The 15,580-nt window shown below is 43.6% G+C and overlaps 1 protein-coding gene across 3 annotated transcripts in view; it reads left to right on the top strand.

Annotated features, from left to right (window-relative positions):
• The window catches only part of SKA3 (spindle and kinetochore associated complex subunit 3), a 574,705-nt gene that overhangs the window by 78,384 nt on the left and 480,741 nt on the right, over positions 1-15,580 (top strand). The window lies entirely within an intron of this gene.

Raw genomic sequence — 15,580 nt, 5'->3', positions numbered from 1 at the left:
ATCACTGGTCTGGACAAAAGTGTGCATAGCAAAAAGACAACGTGTTGCCTCTTTAAACTTTCTAAAATCCTGTAAAACCAGGTCATTATTTTCAATAAATGGTTTAGCCCAATAGCAGCTGTACCTCTGAGATGGGATATGATAAAAGCTATTCTAGCAGGATCAGAGGTAAAGGCTTCTGGTTTACAAAGAAGTTGCAACGGGCAGGGACTCTAGGATGCATCAAAATTGTGACTGTTCCCAACAAATCGTTTGGGCGGGGCCAAGGGCACTGGGACCGGAGTAGTTACTGTGACATGAACAGGATTAGCCTTTCCGATAGTGGAGGTGCTTGTTAGATTTCCAAATCACTAAAGTATGGGGGTTGTAGAACGGGACATGTGCTATTGGGAACCTCCCTAGTCCCCACCTCAAATGACCATGGCGAGGGTGACATCGGACCAGTTCGTCCTTAAGCGACTGAATTTCCTGTTGCAAGGACTGAACTTTTTGGGCGGTACATCCCCTAAAGCCTTTGCCAAATCTAAAATACTCAGGGTGTCCTTGGGCAGAGCCTGGGTCAGAAAAATAGGGAGCACGTCCATACTTATTATGCTAGCCCTCTTGGTTTTCTAATATACCCCTCACCTACCAGGGTTGCCCGTTGGTGGCATGCTTCATCATAGGGTTCATCACATTCTGCTGCGAAACGGGGCGTGCTGCGAGCTTCAGATTACTCTAAATGATGGAAAAAATAGGAATAGGAGAGGTCAGGGTAGAGGTTAAAAAGACCTGCGTGGTAGGTCAAACATACTATTTAATACTTTCTCCGGGTATATGGTTAACAAACAGGGTGAGAGTTGGGAAATATAGGTTATAATGTTCCTTGCCTTCTAGTGGTCTACCTGTTTCAAGCCAATGCTCTTGACTTTTCTTCAGTACCAATGATCTAATTACCCAATTCCACTCCTAAAATTGTGTTGGTGCAAAAGGACTGCATGCACTCTGCATGCTTCAAATAAGAAATTGACTGCATCTACTTGGTTATCACTGCTTGGTAATCTGTAAAATATAATCATGAAAGGGTTAGCCTGCAAGAGTTGGCGGAACATAGAGATACAACATATTAATAATTCACTTGAAAAATGCACTGTATAAACTCATTTTATATATTCAAAACACCACCTTGTTGTGTCTAATCCTGTGAGCTATTACATGACTATGATTGAGGTGAACACATCTAATAAAGCAGTGTTACTTTTGACATACAACATATAACACAACACACATAAAAATAAATGTTGTACAAAACACTACATATACTCATTAGGCAAAAAGTTGCTTCATGGTTTCACCAGTGATCAAGGTGGGCTTGTAGTCGCACTCTGCGGGATAAAGAAATCATGCCCATCAAGTCGCGATCATACAAAAGGGCTCAACTTGACAAAGAAATGTTTTCTTGGTATCCAAAATGGCTGTGCTGTTCTTGCAACTCCAAAGCGTTCCGTCGGCCAATTACCTAAGGACAAAAATGCACCAGCCCCAAATATTACCCGTCTTATCATTGTGTGTTGGCAAAATACTTGGTGTCAATGAAGGCAGTGAGTCCTCGATGCACCGCATATTGTCTCAGAAAAACTAGATCGCTTTCTTTCTAAGATGATGGCCCTGAGTGGAACCACTTCCTGGTTTCACTCATGCTATCGGGTGATGGCTCGGCTGAGTATATAAGAAATCGCTCTGAAGCTGAAAAAGCCGATGTATCCCTGTATGGATTAAGCTGCTGTGAGAGAAGTTAAAAAGACATAAAAAGGTGGGTGAATATCTACATATACTCATGCTCTTTATCTTCTACGTAGAGTTCATAATTTTAGTCTAGCCAGGAACTGCAGTTGTCCTCTTTGTTGTAAGTGGGTGTTTACATAACAGCAAAACACTATTTTAATGTAGTGGTCAGAAAGACTTATACAAAATGGTATCATCTAAAGTAATCAGAATTATACCATAAATTGACCCCAAGGGATATTCTCCTTCAGGCCCTCAGCGTGCGTCTTGTGTTTAAACACCCTGCGTTGTTCTTTTTGAAAAAGTCTGGATTCGTAATTCACTCTGTCGTGTAGGTGCTCTAAAACCCCCCATTGGTAATTGTGTACTGTATGTTTCTTCTCAATATAGTGAGTTGACACTTTTGTTGTTGCCCGTCCACACCTAAGGTTGCTTCTGTGTTCGCTTATTCTTGTTTTTACCTTACGGGTTGTCATACCCACGTAATGTAGGTTACACGTACAGGTGATTAGATTTACCACTCTTTATGTGTTGCAGTTTGTAAAATTCCTCAGTTTCCATGTGGTGGTGGTGTTAAAGGATACTGATTTGGTACCTTTTGTCAGGTGACACACTGCAGCCACCACAGGGGTAGTGTGCATTGTGTGAGTCTGTTTTCTGTAGTACGTTTCTCAGACTTTGTACTCTTCTACGAGAGAACATGGGTTTAGGAAAATGAAGGGAGCCACTGTTTAAAATACGCCAATGCTTGTTTATAATTTTACCCACTTTGTCCGAGGCTATATTAAAAGTGGTGATGCAGATGGGCCTGTTTCCTTTCTCTTTTAGTGGGGCTTGGTCTAATAAGGCCTCTATTGTTGTTGCTTGCCCGTTTCGTAGCCTATGCAACTATTCTTTGGGGGTATTTTCTGGCCTCCAGTTCATTTGCCAAATGGCCTGCTTGTAATCCTTTATCTGAACAGTTCCTCCTCAGTCTTAAAAACTGACCAAAAGGAAGATTATTTTTTAAATGGTGCGGATAGAAGCGGTCATAAAGTAGTAAGCAGTTTTTTGCCTTTGGTTTCTGGTTCTGCGGGTGTCCTGATCAGCTGTTCTAGTGAGATCAAGGCATACTAGTTCCTTGACTCTTACAGTGTATGTAAATTTCAAAAATTTGTTTTGTGTGTTCAGCAAGCTAAAAATGTGTTTAACTGTCAGGTTGTTCTTCTTCCAGATAACCAACACATCATCAGTATATCTCTTCCATTATATTATATATTTTAGGTAGAGATTAAAAGGGCTTAAAATCTTGTGTGTTTCCAGATGATGGATGTATAGACCGGCAATTATCAGCACAAAGGTGCTGCCCATGCTGGTCCTTTGCTTCTGCAGAAACTGGGTACCTTCAAACTCAATAAAGTGTTGGGCAGGGCCCACTTACAGCACTCCATGACAACATTTCTGGGGGGATGGTATTCCCAGTCCACTTTAAATAGGACTTCCTAAATTATTTTGAGGGGCTTGTATAAAGACTGTCAATATCTAGGCCCAGAAGAACATTGGTTCCTGAGTCAAAAGTGGTGTCTCTAAAGAGACTTAACACGTCTTTGCTGTCTTTGAGGTATGTGCTGTTGTTCTGGACAGTGGGTCTGGAAAAAAGCGTCAGCAAACCTTAATAAAGGTTCCAGAATTAAACCTGTCCATGATACTTTTGAGCGTCCTGGCTAGTTCTCCGGGTTCTTATGAATGTTAGGAATGGTCCAGAAGTATGGTGTAGTTAGGGTTTTATTGGTTGGGAATTCACCTTCTTTTTGTGATATCAGTTTGTTGGCCAAAGCTTTTTTGGTCATTCTGGCGATCCTTGTTCTCAGGAGTTTGATTGGGTCAGTCTGGAGATGTTCATAGTTTCTCTCATCCGTGAAAAGCAGGTGGCATTCTTTTTGGTATGCCTCTGTGGATTGATTGACAAGGGCTCCCCCTTTGTCTGCTGGTTCAATCACTATGGTCGTCATTAGCCAGCTCTTTAATGGCCGATTTCTCCTTATTGGTGGTGGTGTGAAAAGTCTTTAGGAGGCTGGGATTTATTTATCCTATATCCTTCAGGACTGCTTTCTCAAATGCAAGTATTTCAACTGGGACTGCCTTGGAAGGGGGTGTAACAGTTGACTTCACTCGTAGTCCTGTGTTTCCTTGTGTGTTCTCTCCTTGAGGTATTCCTTCAAAAAAGTCCCAGAGTTTAATCCTTATGATAAACTCTCTGGCTTCGCAATTGTCTCCAAGAATAGCAATATTGGCTCTAATGTGACCACACAGGTGTTAGTATCTTACATATACTCTACTCAAGTTAACACTCAACCCTCTAATGGCCCTACTGCTCAGACCATGATATACAGAAAGAGAACCCATGCAAGAAGAGAGTGCTTAAGGAGTCCAATGATTGTTCATTCAAGATCTAAGAATTTGATTTAGTGCAAAGTCTTTTCAAATTGTTTTCACACAAAATTGATGTACTCAAAAGGTCCAATTTGAAGCAGGAGCCATGATAAGATTTTCAAACAAATGTTTCTTTATTCTTTATAATATCAAACAGCAGCCCAGCCAACAAGTTTCGTCTCAACACGAGAGCTCATGGTTGTCATCCCTGTTTGTTTCCCTGTGGGGGCCTATTGGACCTGGGTCTTTCTTTTCGTTCTGCCTCTTGAGCGGCTTTCACCTGCCCATGAAAAAGGTCTTCGTTGATTGTATTAGTATGGTGGGTAAGCGCCACTTGAAAGGTTCCTTTGCTGAAAAAGGGATGCCGCAGATACATTGGAGGGCTGTAGTATGGACCCCATCCTCTGCCATGTCCATTTCTGAACTATGTTCCCCTTCTGTTGCCCTTTCTTTCTCGGTAATCCCCACTGTTGCTTGAGCTGAAATAGGATCTATTTGATCTAGTTTTGGTTGAGTCGCTATCTGTGTTGCCTAAATTCCTCCCAGAGATGACATAATTGTCTCTTATGTATGGGCACACCTGTTCATCCGTGAATGGTTTGGGGTCTTTCTTGAGTTTGATAAATTTTGTTTGTTTGAGAGTGACTTCCAACCCATTCATAGTTTGATTTGGTTCTTCTAGTCTTTTTTCTTCAGACTAGCGGTTGATTGGTAGGACTTCAAACTGACGTCAATTGTATGAAACTCTATTTTGAGATCCTGTGATAAACGAGCTGCTTATTTAATTGGGATCAGCCAGTCCTGTGTGCAGTGCCACAAGATCAATGATCAATCCTTCTTAATGATTTTGTCATGCTGAAAGATAAATGGTATGTTTCTCACAATTAGTCCTTGTAGTGCAGCATTCTCTCTCAGGTACTCAGTCATCATAATCTTGTGGATCATGGTTTATCAAAATTGTGAGTTCATCCCAGTCTTTAATGTCCATACCTGTGGGTTGCTAGTCCCCTCAAAAGGGGATATGGATGCTAGGAGCCTCTCTACTTCCGCAGCCGAGTAAGTCAGACCTGTAATTTCAGCCATTTTGTGGAAAAAGTGTAAAGTGCTTAGTGTGTGTGTAGGAAAGAGACAAAAACCGCGATTTGCAATGCTATTTTTCTCATCATTTAGACTATACCACTTAGTGCTCCCATGTAATCCAAAGGTCGCAGAACGCCCTGTTTTGCAGCGGAACAGGATGAACCCTGTGATGAAGCATGCCACCAAGGGGTGGAAGAGGCAAGGTTAAACTATAGGATGAACCTAGAGGCCAAGTGCCGTGAGAAGTGGGTAACTGGTAACATGGATCTATTTGAGTATGGAGAGAAGGCAGGCGCATTGTTGGCCTGGAAGTCCAGGGATGACAGGTCCCAAAATCATATTTGAGAATTAATAATTAATGCCCAGGGAGACATTTCAAATAAGGAAGACGCGATAAAGGCTCGCCTGGTCTCGCTTTTTTTCAGAATTATACACTGAGGAAATCAGGCCAGAGGAGGGAACATTAAAGCATTGGCTCGATAAGGTGGGTCTCCCAGTTCTTTCAAGTGATGGCAGGAAGATAATAGAAGCTGAGATCCCCGAGGGTGAAATTAGAGAGCAAATAAAACATTTAAAAAGCGGGAAGGCGAGGAGGAGCTACGCTAGCAACCAAGATGGCCGTGTAGGCTCCCGGCTCCGCCGACCTCCTTCTCCAGCCGGACGATCCTGTCTAATATCCTGAATTTACGCCCAACCTTCGTGTGCATGAATCAAGGCAGAGTCTGATGGTGAAATCCGGAGAATTTTACCGGCTTGAATGACGGAGATACGTCGTGTTTTAATATACGGCCTAACCCAGATCGTGAGCTGGGGCCTCGAGTACTGACCCAGCCGGGTTTCAGTTGAACAACATCGACCGTGGGACCCTGGTGGGGTCTGGTATCTCGCTGTGGAGGTTATTCCTGCCCGATTTTGATGGCGGTTACTTGGTAGATATACCATCGCAGGAGTGGTGACAAAGCACGTCTAAGGATGTGGGCGGAGGTCTCTGTCCCGGAGACCCGGTTTGCTGCCGCCGGGTTCACTGGGTCGGGATCTTCGCTCGCGGTAGCGGACTAACGGAGTGCTGGTAATTGACAAGTCACCCTCTGTAGCCGTCCGATCCGTTCTTGTCGGTTCCCCCGGAGAGACCCGGCTCTCTGGGGAAAGTGACTATGTTCGAAATTGATCGAGAGGGTAAGGTTCGGACGGAGTGTGAGCCGTCGCTGAAGACCGTCTTGGCCGCCATCGGGGCACTACACCAACATGTGGAAATCATAGTCCACAAAATGATCGCCAATGCACTAGTGACGAGATGTATGAGACCGGACCCTGCTCCATTGCGAGATCTACAGTGAGCCATGATTCCCACGGTGAACATCTTAACAACGGATATGGGCCCCATGCAGAAAGAAACATTGAAGTCCTTGGTTAGTGTGCCGATAAACAATAATGAGCCCGTGGCCTCGGAAAGATTGCTATCCTTAACATCGCTGCCGACCGAGGGAGGACCTGTCGGTTCTCCGCCCCTGGATATTGTTGGTGCTCGTTCCCGGATCACAATACCATCTTCCCCCTCCCTGGCTGTTTTATCACGGTCGAGAAGGAAACGACATTGGGAACTAAACCGGGTGAGGGAGATCTTCAGTGCTGGAGGAACCCACAGGGATTTAACACTTTTGACTCGTTCCAGACTGAACTTTTTTGAACTCTTGATGCTATTTGACTCTCCTGTTAATGCGGTGGTTCGAATGGAAAGGGTTCGCATGAAAGATCGGAAGGGCCAAGGATGAGATTGACGGGCTGGGTTTACTATTGTGGCTTCAATAGATGTGGGATTTGTCACCATTATGATTACGAGAAGTTGGGCGGTGTTGACGGCTTCCCCTGTCTGTTTTGTCGACGTTCTTTTAACTTTTTAGCTATTTCGCGGGGGTTGCTTGTTTCTGGCGGGGGGGAGGGGAGACTGGGAGCCTATATGAAGATATCCTCCTCCATCTTTTTTCTACTTTTAGGACTTAGTTAGATGGGGCGACAGGCACACTGATAGTTGGGGTTAGGCGAAAGCCATATGCAGGGGTGCAGGGTGGGGGGGATGGGGTGTTTTGTATTGTCCTTGTTTGTTTATATGTTCATTATCCTATTGATATCCTGTTACTAGGTGCCTTACTGAGGGGTAATCCTGCTCGATGGGTGGACGGGTCCTGGGGGTGACACTGTTCGCATTGACCTGTAGAATGTATTGTGTATTATTCTTGCATGCTTGTTGCGGTCGTAGTTTCACTTTTACTTCTATTGTCTTACGCACTCCTGCCACTTGGAATTATCCTGTTTACTACACTTCGGCCCCTAGGGGTGGTGCGGTCTATGATCGATGCTGGCTGACCTGAAATAACGTTTCTCCTGTATATAGTGCGACCGCACGACAGCAACAATTCATAACTTTGTTTTTGCCCTGGGGAAGACCCATTGATTTTATTCTATGATGGTATAATTGAAGTATATTCCGTGATGTAAGGTACCTGTTATTGGCTTTTATGTTTTTCTCTTTAGTAAAAAGAATTTTAAAAAAAAAGCGGGAAGGCAGCAGGCCATGACTCATTGCCAGGAGAGCTACATAAGACAATTGCCCGATGAAATAGCCCCAGCTATGGTAGTACTGTTTAATTCGATATAAGAAGGAGGAACAAATTCCAGCTTCATGGATGGAAGCTATAATTACTTTGATTCTTAAGCCTGCAAATTCTTAAGCCTGCAAAGGACCCGAAGCGTGCGGATTCGTATCGACCCACCTCCCTGCTAAATGTCGATTATAAAATCTAAGCTGGCATTGTGGCAGATTGGCCTAGGTAGCACCCCCAACTAATTCATGTAAACCAGAATGGTTTTATTCCTAAGAGACAGAGCCAGGAATTGACCCTGTCCTTGATCGGGACTATTGATCTAGCAACCACGCGATCATTTCCCTTGGCAGTAATTACTATAGATGCCGCCAAGGCATTTGACCGCGTCTGTTGGGTGTTTTTATAGGCGGTCTTGGAATCAATGGGCTTTGATGTGTGTTAAATTACAGCTATAAAAAAACTATATCAAGGGCCTACAGCTAAGATTTTGGTAAATGGAGCCTTGACAGAGTTTTTTAAGATCACCAGAGGTACGAGGCAGGGCTGTCCATTGTCTCCCTCCTCTTTGATATTTACATTGAACCCCTAGCCCAGCTTTTGCGGAAAGATGAGCAGATAATCCCCATTCTCTCACTACGCTCCTGTAGCAAAATAGCCCTATTCGCGGACGACCTTATAATTTATACCTCTGACCCAGCTAGAACGATACCAATGATGGAACAGTTAACTAAGGAATTCAGGGAAATCTCTGGATATTCGGTAAACGCTACTAAAACCGAGGTGATGGTTTGGAATTTAGATCATTGGGAAGGTAGAGGGTGTGAGGAGATGAAATATCTAGGGATCAATATAGTTTAGTGATAGCCCGGCCCGGAATTTAGCTAGAGTGGCAAAAGAGATGAACAGAGCCCTGACTAGATGGAAAAATCTCCCGCTTACAATCTATGGGAGGGTGAACTTGATAAAAATGTCTATCCTCCCCAAATTAACATATACATATTAAACAGTATCCCGCTAAAATTCCCCAAAGAAATGATAAATAAAATACAAGGGAAAATAACTAGTTTCATCTGGGCCTCTCGAGGAATACGTCTTTCATGGAAGAAGCTAAGAAGACTGCTCCATGTGGGTGGTCTAGCCCTGCCGGATCTTAAAATATATTGCATGGCATTCCAATTGAAAACATTTCGAACACTTATAGGGGACCCTGACTCAACCACCTGGGGCTCAATATTACGGGAAATGACAAATTAGTTCGGGACAGCTTTTTTGTATAAATTTGAAGCTCAGAAATTTTTCAAAAAAGTAAGACTAAACGTATTAAAGGCATCCTTGAATTTATGTTTTACAATGATGAGGATGCTTAATATAGGATACTTCTCGGAATTTGCTCTGATCTGGGATTCCCCCGGGACACCGGAATGCCTAAAAGATGGCTTGACGCAACCACTGAAGCAAGCCTGGTTGATCAAGTTGAGTGAAACTTTATCTGAAGGCAAAATGGTCCCCTGGGAAGTATTGAAAGCCAAGACTGATAATAGTTTATCTACATTCAAATATATTCAGCTAACTTCATAGCTCTCCACAATACCTCGAGAGACAGGGTCGTTATGGGACTTCGAAAATGATATTCAAGATATAAGAGCAAAGTACAAAGTAATCTCCAAGTGGTATATGCAACTGGAGGATGTGGAGGTAAGGAAATTAGAGCGCCACACACTATCTGGCAGGATACACTCCAGGAAGAGGACTTGCAATCACTCTGGAAGAACTCCCTAAAAGCACTATACTTTTTAGTTACACCGGCAAATTTCAAAAGGCATCACTTTTTTACGGTAAATAGATTGTATTAGACACTGCAAAAAATAGCCAAGTTTGTATCTCAGCCGATCTCTAGTTGTAAAAGATGTAAAACACCAAAAGCCAATGATATTCATATTTTTTTGCATGCCCCGAAATAGAGCAATATTGGAAGGTGGTGGAATCAACCATTCATGATATCTTGAAGATACCATTAACATTGACAGTAACTCTTGCGCTCTTCGGGGTGAATCATGATTTGCAAACAAGGCTTGACAGTAAACAAAGGGGGTTGTTATTTTACTTGTTGTTGCTGGCCAGTCGAGAGATATGTAAATACTGGACAGATTCTGTACCCCGCACCCTGATGGCTGGTTGAAAGTGGCCAGGTGGACATGTAGAACAGCTATAGATGGTAATCTATTAAGGACTAGGGATCTGTGGCAGGTGTTGGCAGATTGGTCAAGCTAACCACGCGGAGATGCCTGTCTTCTCCCATTTTTTTTCTTGCTGAGTCCTATGAATATATCAGAACATGGTGGAGGTGTCTATCCTTCGGGATGAAAGAACCTTTTTAAGGGTTTGGATGATAAAAGGCAAGGGTCCATACGATATAAGGGCGCCAGAAAATGGTCCTTGACTTGTAAGATGTCATGCTGACATGAGGACAAAAAAAAAAGGGCAACTCAGCTGGTTGAGGGTTATATAATAAAGCCTAGAGTTTTCTCCCCATCCCGTGGAGAGTTAGCATAATGAGTACAGACAGGCTCTCTTTTTTTCATGAAGCTCTACATACAATCAACATGCATCAACTTCAGTGGCATACACTACAGGTTTCATTAGCAGCACAGCATGAGAGAAGAATATCCAAAATAACAGATTGGAGTTTGTCACTCCCAGACGCAAACTCGAAACACAGATTGGAGTTACTTGCACTCCCAAGGATAAACTTGTTACACAGGATGGAGTTACTTACACTCTCGAGGATAAACTTGGTACACAAGTTGGAGTTACTTGCACTCCTAAGGATGCACTCAGAACACAGGTTAAAGTTATGTGCATTCCCAGGGATAAACTCGAACAAAGGTTGGAGTTTATTGCACTCCCACACTTGGAACTCTGTTTGGGGTACAAGGTTCATGCATATTTCAGACTCTGAAATGCTTTCTCTAGGTACTACTGTTCATCAGAGAAACACAAAGTTCAAGTCTTTAATTCTTGCGCGACAACAGTTCTAGCGCCTAGTTTGCAGGACGGGTCTGGAGTATAAACTTACAACAAGCACCCCAGTAAACCATAGAGTAGGTATGGAGGACAAGTATATAGTCTTTGAAAACGTGGATACTTAGTCCTGCTTACTACTATTGGAGAATTAATGCGCACTAACTTGATGTCAAGTACTTAGCCAAGTTCTTCCACTTGACTGTAGTTGAAGAAGATCTTGAGGAGTTGCAGGAAGGGTCCGGAGTACCTGTGCAGGAGGGAGAGAGGAGGAATAAATCAGGGAAGCTGGAGCCACAGGAACCATTGGTTCAGATGGACTTGAAGGACACTGGAGCACTTCTCAGTTCTGGCTGGATTCGTCAGATGAGTGGGAAGGGTGAAGCTTGTTCCCCTGGTAGTGAGGCCAAGCCACAGTTTGGGAGTGGGCAGGGTTTATATACCCACTTGAAGGCTCTGCGGATGTAGCTAGATCCCATGTGGCACATTACCATCTGGAAAGTTCTCAAAACTTGGAGAAAAAACGTGTTAGTACACTCTCTTTTACCTTACAGAAAAGGAAGGTGCAACTTTATGATCAGAACCAAATAACTGGAAACTAATGTATCATTTTCGCGTGAATGTGCATAATGGAAAACAACATCAAGGCCACAGTAACAGTGGAAGCAAGGCTTGCCATTGGCTCATGGGTTTCTAGGGTAAGCTTGCAGGGATTCAATGGAAAACCACTCCAAGGTCCTAGTAACAGTGGGTGTAGATAACCTAATAGTTCACAGGTTCTGGGGGAAGATGCATGGATTCAAGCATAATGGATTTGCGGGTTTTGGGAAACACTTGCAAATACTCTAGCGCAATGGTATCACGTGTTATGGGGAACTTCAGTCATGGTAACATAGCGTGCCATAAGGAGCCACAGGGGTAATACAATGTTAGCCCTGCGTGCTAGCCGACTGCGCAGGGAGCACAGAAAAGGGTTGTGACAAGAAGGGAGCAGGAGGGAATTGTGACACCTGAGAGGGTGAATTTAGAAGTAAATTAAAATGTGTTTTAAGCTGGCATTAGTAGGCCGGAAATTCGTTTGCTGGGGTTTCAGCATGGTTGCACTGACAGTTCAAAGAAGCGTGGCTTTTAAAAATTTGATGTGGGCATGTTTTCAATCTTTCTTTTTCCTTTCTGTGCCTTATTCATAGTTTAAGCTGCTATTGTTTAGTAATGCAATATCACTTACACTTGTATGTAGATTAAAAGTTCCTTTTGACCAATCATTTTTGGATGGTTTCTGAAGTGAGCTTATTTTAGTTAATCTAATTTATAAATGATGATTTGTTTATACAACTGTCTTTATTAATGCACTTACTAATGTCACTTCACGCCATGCAAAAGTCTTGATTCTCTACTGCTGAAAACCTTTTTAACATGCTGTTTTTGGAATGTTTACCAGCTAGCTTTTACTTCGAGAGCATACTTCATGTTAGTACGTTTATTGACCCTGTACTTCAGTTTTTCATGATTTTCTCTTTCCTTAAATGCTGAGCAGTTCCTATGACAATTTATTTACCTTGTGCTAGACTGTGTTTGGTCTGGCTATTAAATAGAATAGGGCTCCGCTTCTATTGCCTATGCTAATTCACATTTGTTGGTATTTTGACTATTTTGAAAATTAATTTCGTTAACCATTTGCCTTTTTGCCTTCTGTGACAATTTAACATTTTTAAATGTAAAGCGACTCATGTAAAGCGATGCTCTCCTGCCCAGCCAAATGCACAGCATCAATAGAAGGTCCTCTGACATGCCTATCCTGCGGTTTTCAGAGCATCCCCCCACAACTTACCAACGCTCCAAACAAATCTCACCCGTGCAATTCCGGCGAGGAAGGAGCAAGCTGGAACTGCTTGTTGGCTAATGTTCATTCCCTCCCAAAACACGCAATAAATATCTGGGACCTACTCTCCTCCTCTCCCCTGATATCAGCTTCCTTACTGAGACATGGTTGAAGGCCTCCTCCGCTCCAGCTATCGCTATGGCCTTACCCAACGGATACCGCATCCTCAAACTAGACAGACCGTGCAAAACAGGAGGTGGGGAAGTTGTCCTATACAGAGACCCAATAAAAGCCACTATATTAGACCAATTTAGCAGAAACAAACTGGAAATCTTAATTTTTAGAATTGGTCTCCACTCACAGTTGAGCTGGAAAGGAGCACTTGTATACCGCCCCCCGGACCTCTTTCGGACTTTACCAGTCTCCTCTTAAATTTGATTGCCCCTCATGTGATATCATCGAACAGATTCCTCCTACTGGGCGACTTCAATGTCCACAGCGGGAACCCCAAGGACCCTGAGGCCTCCTCCTTGCTGATCGAGCTGGCAACACTGGAACTTACAAAAATAAATAACGCACCCACTCATATCGCAGGCCACATCCTGGACCTGGTTCTCTCCAACTCAACACATATACTATACAAAGCCACCAGTCCCCTTACATGGTCAGATCACTCTATCATCGAATTCAGTCTACAGGGTCCTCCTGAGCACATAGTTAAGAAAACACCTATTATACGTGACTACAGACAATGGCACAAACTAACACCCACACTGTTCGGCGATGCCTTCATCCCTCCTCATTTTACCCCAACTGACAAAGTAGAGGACCGCTTAACCGTCTTTCAAGACGCAGTAAAATCTACCATAGAAAATTCTCATTCCATCAAAGAGATCATCCGCAGCTCCGAAACACCCCCAGACCCCATGGTACTCTATAACACTTCGGACAGAGAAAAGCCAGTGCAAAAAGATAGAGTGGCAATGGCGCCAAACACGGGCACCTTTAGATAAAGAAAGGTATAAAACAGCCTTAAACTCTTACCACAAAAACATAAAGATCACCCGAAAAAATCACATAGCCAGCCAACTGGAACAAACGGACAACACCCCCAAAGTCCTCTTCCAAGTACTCAACACCCTTATCAATCCTAAAGCCTGCAACCCAGTAGATTCACCAAGCCAGTCTCTCTGCGATAATATCGCAGATTTCCTTTCACAAAAGATTGACAATATCTACAATAAGATAACTTCCTCCACTGCAATTTCAGGTCACATTACAATCTCTGATCCTACCCCCACCATACCCAGCCCTTACTCCTTAAAAACATTCCCTCTGCTCACCATCTAAGAAACAAAATCCTTGTTATCCAATTCTGGATCTCCTTAAGACCTTATTCCAGCAAAAATAGCCAAAACTCTCGCAGCCGAGCTGGCCGCCCTTTTGCGCTCCATCTTAAATAGCTCCATCATAGAAGGTAAGGTCCCAAAGGAATTGAAAGCCGCCCAGATCATGCCCATTAGGAAAAACACCAAACTGTCCCCTGACGTGATCACCAACTATACACCCATCTCACTCCTCCCTCTCCATAGCAAATTGTTGGAAAAGCACATTAACACTCACCTCTCCATATTCGTTGAATCCACCAACTGCTTGGATCAATCACAGTCCGGATTCCGTCCTAGGTATAGTACAGAATCAGCCTTGATAAATGTCATAGACGACATCAGAATGCACGCGGACGCTGGCCGAGCAGTAATTCTCATACTGCTCGACCTGTCCGCCGCATTCAACACTATCTCACACAAGATCCTACTGGAAAGGCTACGTACCATAGGCATTCAGAGATCAGCCCTTAATTGGCTGATGGACTTCCTCGAGGGAAGAACCCAAACGGTAAACCTTGGTCCATTTAAATCTAAGACCACAATGGTATCCAAGGGTGTACCTCAGGGTTCCTGCCTCAGCCCCTTGTTGTTCAATGTTTATGTCGCCCCTCTATCAGCACTTCTAAGGAAAATGGGGTTTACTCCCATTTCCTACACGGACGACACGCAAATTCTCCTCACCTTTGACAAAAACACCCCAACATCGGTAATATCTTTTCAGACGGCATGAAAACAATAACATCTTGGATGAGTAGCAACTTCCTCCAGTTGAACGCTGACCAAACAGAAATAATGCTATTTAAAAACGCCACCACCAGCTGGTCACCCAACTGGTGGCCAAAGGAACTAGGGCCTACCCTTCTTTCAAAGACTGTGGTCAAGAGTCTCAGAGTACTAATAGATAATAAACTAAACCTGGATGACCACATAACCGCAACCAAACGGGCCTGCTTCCATACACTCAGCCTGCTTCGCAAAGTCTTCCACTTCCTCCCTTCCTCCACACGCAAAACCCTGGTACACGCCCTGGTACTCAGTCGCCTAGATTTCAGCAATGCCTTGCTGATCTCTGCCAAGGAAACTTCATTAAATAGTCTACAAGTGGTACAGAATACAGCAGCGCACCTTGTAACCAGTGCCCCTCCTCGTACCCCTTCACTCCCCCTTCTCCACAAGTTGCACTGGCTTCCCATACGTAAGAGAATACAATTTAAAATATGCTGTCTGGTGTTCAAAGTCCTTAATTAGATGGGCCCTACATATCTGTCGGATAAACTGGTCAAGCACTCCCCTCCACGCTCCCTTCGCTATGAAGGGAAAGGTCTTCTCACCATACCGCGTATAAAACAAACCAGACTAGGAGGCAAAGCATTCTCCTACCTAGCCCCTCATATCTGGAACCAACTTACCCTAGACATCCGACAATGCACTAATTACTTGACCTTCAGAAAAAAACTCAAGACATCACTTTTCTAGCTCCTGGTCCTCAC

This window comes from Lissotriton helveticus, chromosome 8 (genome assembly GCF_964261635.1).
Source record: "Lissotriton helveticus chromosome 8, aLisHel1.1, whole genome shotgun sequence".
In the NCBI taxonomy this organism is placed as follows: domain Eukaryota; kingdom Metazoa; phylum Chordata; class Amphibia; order Caudata; family Salamandridae; genus Lissotriton; species Lissotriton helveticus.
Note: the sequence above shows the minus strand (reverse complement) of the source record. Positions and strands in the feature narration are given on the sequence as shown.